Source organism: Arachis ipaensis, chromosome B02 (assembly GCF_000816755.2).
Source record: "Arachis ipaensis cultivar K30076 chromosome B02, Araip1.1, whole genome shotgun sequence".
Lineage (NCBI taxonomy): Eukaryota > Viridiplantae > Streptophyta > Magnoliopsida > Fabales > Fabaceae > Arachis > Arachis ipaensis.
In genome coordinates, this window is record NC_029786.2 from 86,285,214 (window position 1) to 86,291,600 (window position 6,387).

General features: G+C 39.2%; 1 protein-coding gene and 1 pseudogene across 1 annotated transcript in view; one reads left to right on the forward strand and one right to left on the reverse strand.

Moving 5' to 3' along the window:
* Nucleotides 1–6,387, reverse strand: part of LOC107627535 (serine carboxypeptidase-like 11) — a 15,652-nt gene that overhangs the window by 7,281 nt on the left and 1,984 nt on the right. The window lies entirely within an intron of this gene.
* Nucleotides 216–2,206, forward strand: LOC110268946 (annotated as a pseudogene).

Below are 6,387 nucleotides of genomic sequence, written 5' to 3' on the forward strand. Positions count from 1 at the left end.
TTATTTAAATATTTATTTTTAATATAAAATTAACAATTTAAATTATGATCTAATTACTCAATTGGTCCTTATAATTTTACCAAATTTACAATTAAATTTTTATATTTTTTAATTAAATCTTTAAATTATTTTAATTTTTTTAATTAAGTCCTTATTAATTATTTTAATTTATAAGTTAAGAAATTACTATTATAACCATTGTTTTCACTTTACATAACCTAGCACTAGCCTAATCCTAATCCCCTTCAGCGTTTTTCTCTTCTCTTCCCTTCTTCTACATGAAAGCAGAATAATGCATATTCATAATATTGATGAGGGAACATCAATAATATTATTACTAAGATATAAGGAAATAAGTAAATCAGAAACAAAATTTGCTTTTCAAGGATGAACTTTAATCTCCAAACTCCAATGTATATGTAGGCGAGTAAATCTCTATAGTAGTTATTGAGATTTGCATGATTATCCAATGTAATCCTCGAGATCTCGATTTTTCTATTGTAGTCCTCCAGATAGAATTTCGAGTACTCATAGTGGTCTCTGGATATATTTCTGATGATAAGTCATTACCGGAGTGCTTACGAGGCGTCGTTTTGCCACGCTGGTCCCTCCCACTATACCCACATTGGTCCCTCGCAGTTGGTGTTATTGTACAAAGCCCCACTCCTGAACGCTTCACTCTCCCTCTTCCTCACGTTCTTCATCGCATTCTTCAGGTTTCCAATTCTCTTCCTCTATACTCTCCAAACCTATATCACCCCAATGCCCAACCCTGCACGTCCGACGGCCTTCGTGCTACCATTTGCCGCCCTAGCGCCCCCGAAGGCCCTGCTCCCGACCTCAGAAAGCAGCCCAAGAATAAGGACAAGCTCGATTTCGACGAGAAGAATGCCCAGATCTTTAGGCTCAGGCTCGACCATGCTCACCTTCAATCTCGCCTCTACATCGATCAATACTGCGTTGCGTTCACCGTCTCCTTCGTTACCTTCTCTTCCCTCTTCCTTCACACTTACTTGGGTTCCGATATCAATTCTGGCTTCTTCGTGAGTGGTGCTTTCGTTCCGATTCTGTTGTCAAGTTTGAGCCTTTACATGTGGGTCATGATGCTTGCGAAACTCACTTTTCTAGAGATCCGCGTCCAAGAGATCAGAGAAGCAACTCAGTGTTCTTTTTGGTGTTTTTGAGATTTTTGTGGGAATTTTGGGTTTGGATCACACCACTTCGTTGCTTTTAGACCTCCATTTTGTTGGTCTTGATGGGTTCTGGAAGGTTCTCCTTGCTGCATTCATGGGATTCCTTTCATTGGTGTTGTTCATTCCTGTTGCTAGAATTGCACATTCCTTTTGGCTTGGAACTAATAAGATTCGTTGCAATTTGTCCATGATCACTTGTGAATAGTTTGGTCACACCATCCTTTATGCAAACCAACTGTTTGTTATATTTACTGCTTTGATTTGGATTAAGCCTTTAGCTGAGATTTTCGTGGATAGTTTGGGGAATCCTTTCTTTAACCATAGTATATTGTTGGCAACTGTATACTTTATGGCTTTTGGTTCAGCTGCATGAAGCTGTTCCTGGAAAAAGGTACAACAGATATGTGGAGCTTGCTCAAGCAACATTTGGTGAGTTTATTTGATATAGTTTATTTATTATATCACATTGTTATGTAAAGTTGCATAATTAATAATGCAAGAATGCTTTACATATAATTGATCCTAAAAAAACTGTGTTGGGTACTCAAACCAAGTTAATTGAAGATTCATATGCATATAACAGTCCTAAAACTTTTATTGCATGATTTGAAAAGGTTTCAACCTTGCTTTTTCAGGAAAAAGATTAGGGGTGTGGCTTGCTCTCTTCCCAACTGTTTATTTATCAGCAGAAACTGCAACTGCATTGATCCTTATAGGAGGGAAAACTATGAAACTCGTCTTCCAAATAGTTTGTGGTCCAACGTGTACCTCAAATAATTTAACCACAGTGGAGTGGTACCTGGTTTTCACTTTTCTATCCATTGTCCTGCTCAGCTTCCAAACCTCAATTCAATTGCAGGGCTCTCACTCATAGGTGCTGTGACAACAATCACTTACTCCACCATGGGTTGGGTTCTATTTGTGAGCCAACAAAGGCCACCCTTCATCTGTAATATCCTAACTACCAAAGCTCACGCTTCCGGCTGCGCGTCTTTGATAGCTCGGACATTACGACGACTTTTACATTATTTAATACTAAAATATGAGCCTGTTTAAATCTTTAAACCGCAATACCGCTCCCAAAATATTTTCATCCAATAACATACATCCATAGATACCATACAACTTACAAAACTCATAAAGAGTACATCCATATATATATATATATATATATATATATATATATATACATACATATAAATGATATCACAAGCATTAGACAATACAATTCCTATCCCTCTTACAGAATATCTCAAGATAAAAGCGAGGGTACAAATAATAGTCTAAAACAATACAGAGCATCTCAACAACTAAATAAACTTCTCGTGACGTCTGTGCCCATAACCTGAAAGGGGAAAAATGTAGGGGGGGTGAGAACATCATCCTCGAAAGGGTTCTCAGTAGAGGGTTTTTGGGAATTACTGTAATAGGATACGTGAAGATAACCGCACCAGTGATTCATAACCGTCTTATGCCTCTTTTCAAAAACAACGGTTTACAATGAAAGTAAAGTCGGAAATCTTTTCGGAAAGAAGAGCCGTTCAATTCTCAAAACTCAAAAGCCTTTCAAAACGGTTTATCATTCACATTTATCAATGATTCAGCATAAACATGCATTCAATCTCATCCATGGATCAACATCCATCTCAGCCATCCGGCTCACGGTTCAATCCAGAACCAGCCAATATTCATATCATACACAGCCATTCCAGCTCACGGTTCAATCCAGAACCAACCAATATGTATAATCATACACAGCCATTCCGGCTCGCAACAAAACAGCACTTCCACCATTCAACATCATTAAATTCATAAAGTCGGCATTTAAGCCATAAATCATTTTCTCAATTCATAAGAACGGCTGAATCAGACCGCAGTGCCCTCTGAACCGGTTGGACGGTGGCCCCGGCAGCCACCTTCAGCGGCAGCGGCGACCCGACTCCGGCAACGGTGACTGAAACCAACATGCCGCAACAATAAAACTCCAGAATCTCATAAGAAACGAAAATCAAATTCGAAACCCTTACCGGCATACTTTTTCCGGCGACGGCAGCAAGGTCTCAAGCGACAGAAATGGCCAAAAGCTCCGGCGGCGGTCCCGGAAGTCATAGAACCATCCTCGGCGGTCCGAATCACAGAGATGCAGCTCCCTTCTCCGGCAGCGACACCGGCGGCGGCCTGAACCCCTTGACATCATCAGAACAGCCGGCGATGACCAGGGACGCGATGAACACCGCGACAGCCGCTGAGCGACCCAACAGTGGCGGTTCTGGAGGAACGGTGACGGCAGCTCAGCAACGGCGATGACAGCAGCGTCGCCTTCCCCTCGCGCGAGCACGCGCGCTCCCTCTTTCTCGTGCCGGGCTCCTACATCGCATCCCTCACGCCCGCAGTCCTGGGTTCGACGCGGCTTAATGATGATTAACGGCGACTCCCAGATCTCCATCGACGGCGGCGAGGTGCGGTGGCCAAACAGCGCCTCCTTCCTCTCCCCTGCGCGCTCCCTTCGCGCACGAGCTCTCCCTCTCGCCGTTGCGATTCTCCTCAGGCGACGGAACGAGGTGGTGGTTGGCAGAGCCACGATTGGGTAGGGGTGACGGCACGGTTATGGCGACGAAGCTCTTCGCGGTTCTGGCGACAAGGAGGACGGCGTCTCCCTCCCCTCTGAACCCTCCGTCTCTCAAATCCCCCCTTCAGCTTCTCTTCTTTCTCATTGCAGCGTTGCTGCTGCTTCTGATTGAGTTGCATTTGTGTGAATGGAAGGAGGAAGGGAAGCAGGCTGAGTGCGGCGGCTGGGTTGGGAAGGATTTGGGTTTCACTTTCAAAAGTTAGGGTTAGGGACATTTTTGTAAATTCAAATAAAAATAGGGGTAATATGATAATTAGGAGCAAATTTTAACCCAATAAAATTAATGTATGAAAATACTATTTGCTCATCAATTTTACAAATTATTTTCAATAAAATGTCCCAACCAAATAATTAGAAATAATATACTTAATTTCTTCATTTTCCAAAATAGCAACATTAATATTTAAAATATCACTTATCTAATCCAAATCATATAAAATCCTTATTATTTCATAACTATCAACTTTATAATTCAAATATAGAAAATGATCCAATAATTATAAAATTGGATAATAATCATAACTCATCTCAAATTCAATAAATCAAAACTTGCCTTAATTTTCCTTAATAGAGAAATTTCTGAAATTAAAACTACAGAAACACTGAATTTGAAATTAGCTAATGATAGCCCTTTTTTAGAAGATCTGGGTCTTACATCATCTCTTATGAACCTTTGTCATCGCCATCATCTTTTGCATCTTTGTTTCTTGTCTTGAATGCTCTTGGAATCGTAGCATTTTCTTTCAGAGGCCACAATTTGGCACTATTGATTCAGGTACTAATAATGTCTTGCTATAAACTTTGTCTAATTAAACTTCTAATTTTTCTCTCTTTAGTTAATGAAAATATGAGCTTTTCTTCTTTTTCAGGCTACAATGCCATCGACTTTTAAGCACCTGGCTCAGGTGCCAATTTAGAAAGGTGCCAAGATTGCTTATTTCTTCATTGCATTGTGCCTCTTTCCTTTAGCTTAGTTACTGGATTATGATTGATTTTTTAGGCAGAATTTCAAATATAACTGAATTGTTTGTACCTGTTTATCAAAATTTGGAGATTTAGGGTTAAATATAGTGGAAAGGACCAATATGAATATAAATTGGAAATGAGCCAGCTTAGCTAGCCGTTGAAGTCATCCAGCATGGCAAAACGACGCCACGTAAGCGTTCCGGTGATGACTTATCACCAAAAATATGTGCAGGGACCACTATGGAGTGCTCGGAACTTGAGAACTACATTGGATAATCACGCGAATCTCAGCAACTACTATGGAGATTTACTTGTATGTAGCCACATTGTCAAATTCATGCTTTTTACATTAACTCCCATTTTGTCAAGTTATTTGGGTTATCTTTGCCATAAGTGACTTTAGCTTCTTGAGAATTAGTAGCAGTAGCAGCGCCATCTTGATACGGAGCACCTAGATAAAGAATGTGGGAAAGGGCCTAAAATCTTCTTTGGATATTCCGATTGCTCTTGGCTCTCAATAAGAAAAGCCAAGTCAACTATCAAGCTCGGGATGTAACCGAATACCAAGTGGACGCCAGCACTGTTAACCATGGAAGATCCTATGTCAATATCAACTTCCATGAAATTCTCTCCTGAACAATATTTACAATGAAGGGCTGGCCGATTATGCATATTTTCAAAATCCATTGTCACCCCTCAAGAATTTGTCCACGAGGGAACCCTCGGCTACAGGCTCCACGAAGGCAAAATACGCTACGACGCTGTTATTGTTGTGGTTGTTGCCAGCTTTGTAGTGGCAGCACTTGTGGGTTGTGGCCACTCAATTCCTCACCGGTAGTGAAAGACTTATGACGTGTGGAACACTCGTGCATCTTGGGGCTGCCGTTCGTGGTGGTGGAGGCTGACACGTTTTCGTTGTTGACTGCAGCTGCTGTGGTGGCGGCGGTGGTGGTGTTGTTATTGTAGTCGAATGTGAACTTTTGGGAATGTTAGGGTTTTGGAGGGAGAAAGAAAGACAAAGGACAGGGGAGAGGATTATTTTGTCATTATGTAAAACAAGAGAAAGTCACGTTTAGAGTTTTATTAATTACTCAACGGGTATCTTTGATTTAAAAGAGTTTTGCTAGATAGAGAATCATTTTGTAAATAATGTGACAATAGATTTTAGAATTGATTCAATAAAGTAAAAAAACACTCCATTTTTAAATTGTTTTTTAGATCTTAACATTAGAATAATCATCTGCACTCCTAGTAAATTGAATATCCAATCATTGTTAACTGTGTATGATATATCGAATTAAAAGAAATAACCATCTAATTAAAAATAATGAACATAATCATCTGTATACCTATTGAATTGAACATCCGCTATATCCATTGTTCATATTGTTTAGTTTTTTCATTGTCTACTTATACTTTTTCAATCTGAAAACAAAATATTTTGATAATTTAAATATTTTTGTCATTATAAAAATTTAATTATAAATTTAATAAAATTATAGAGACTAATAGAATAATTAAATTTTAAATTATTGATATTTTATTAGTTAAAAATTATTATTTAATTTTAAAATTTGTAAAATTTACATCTTTATTTTT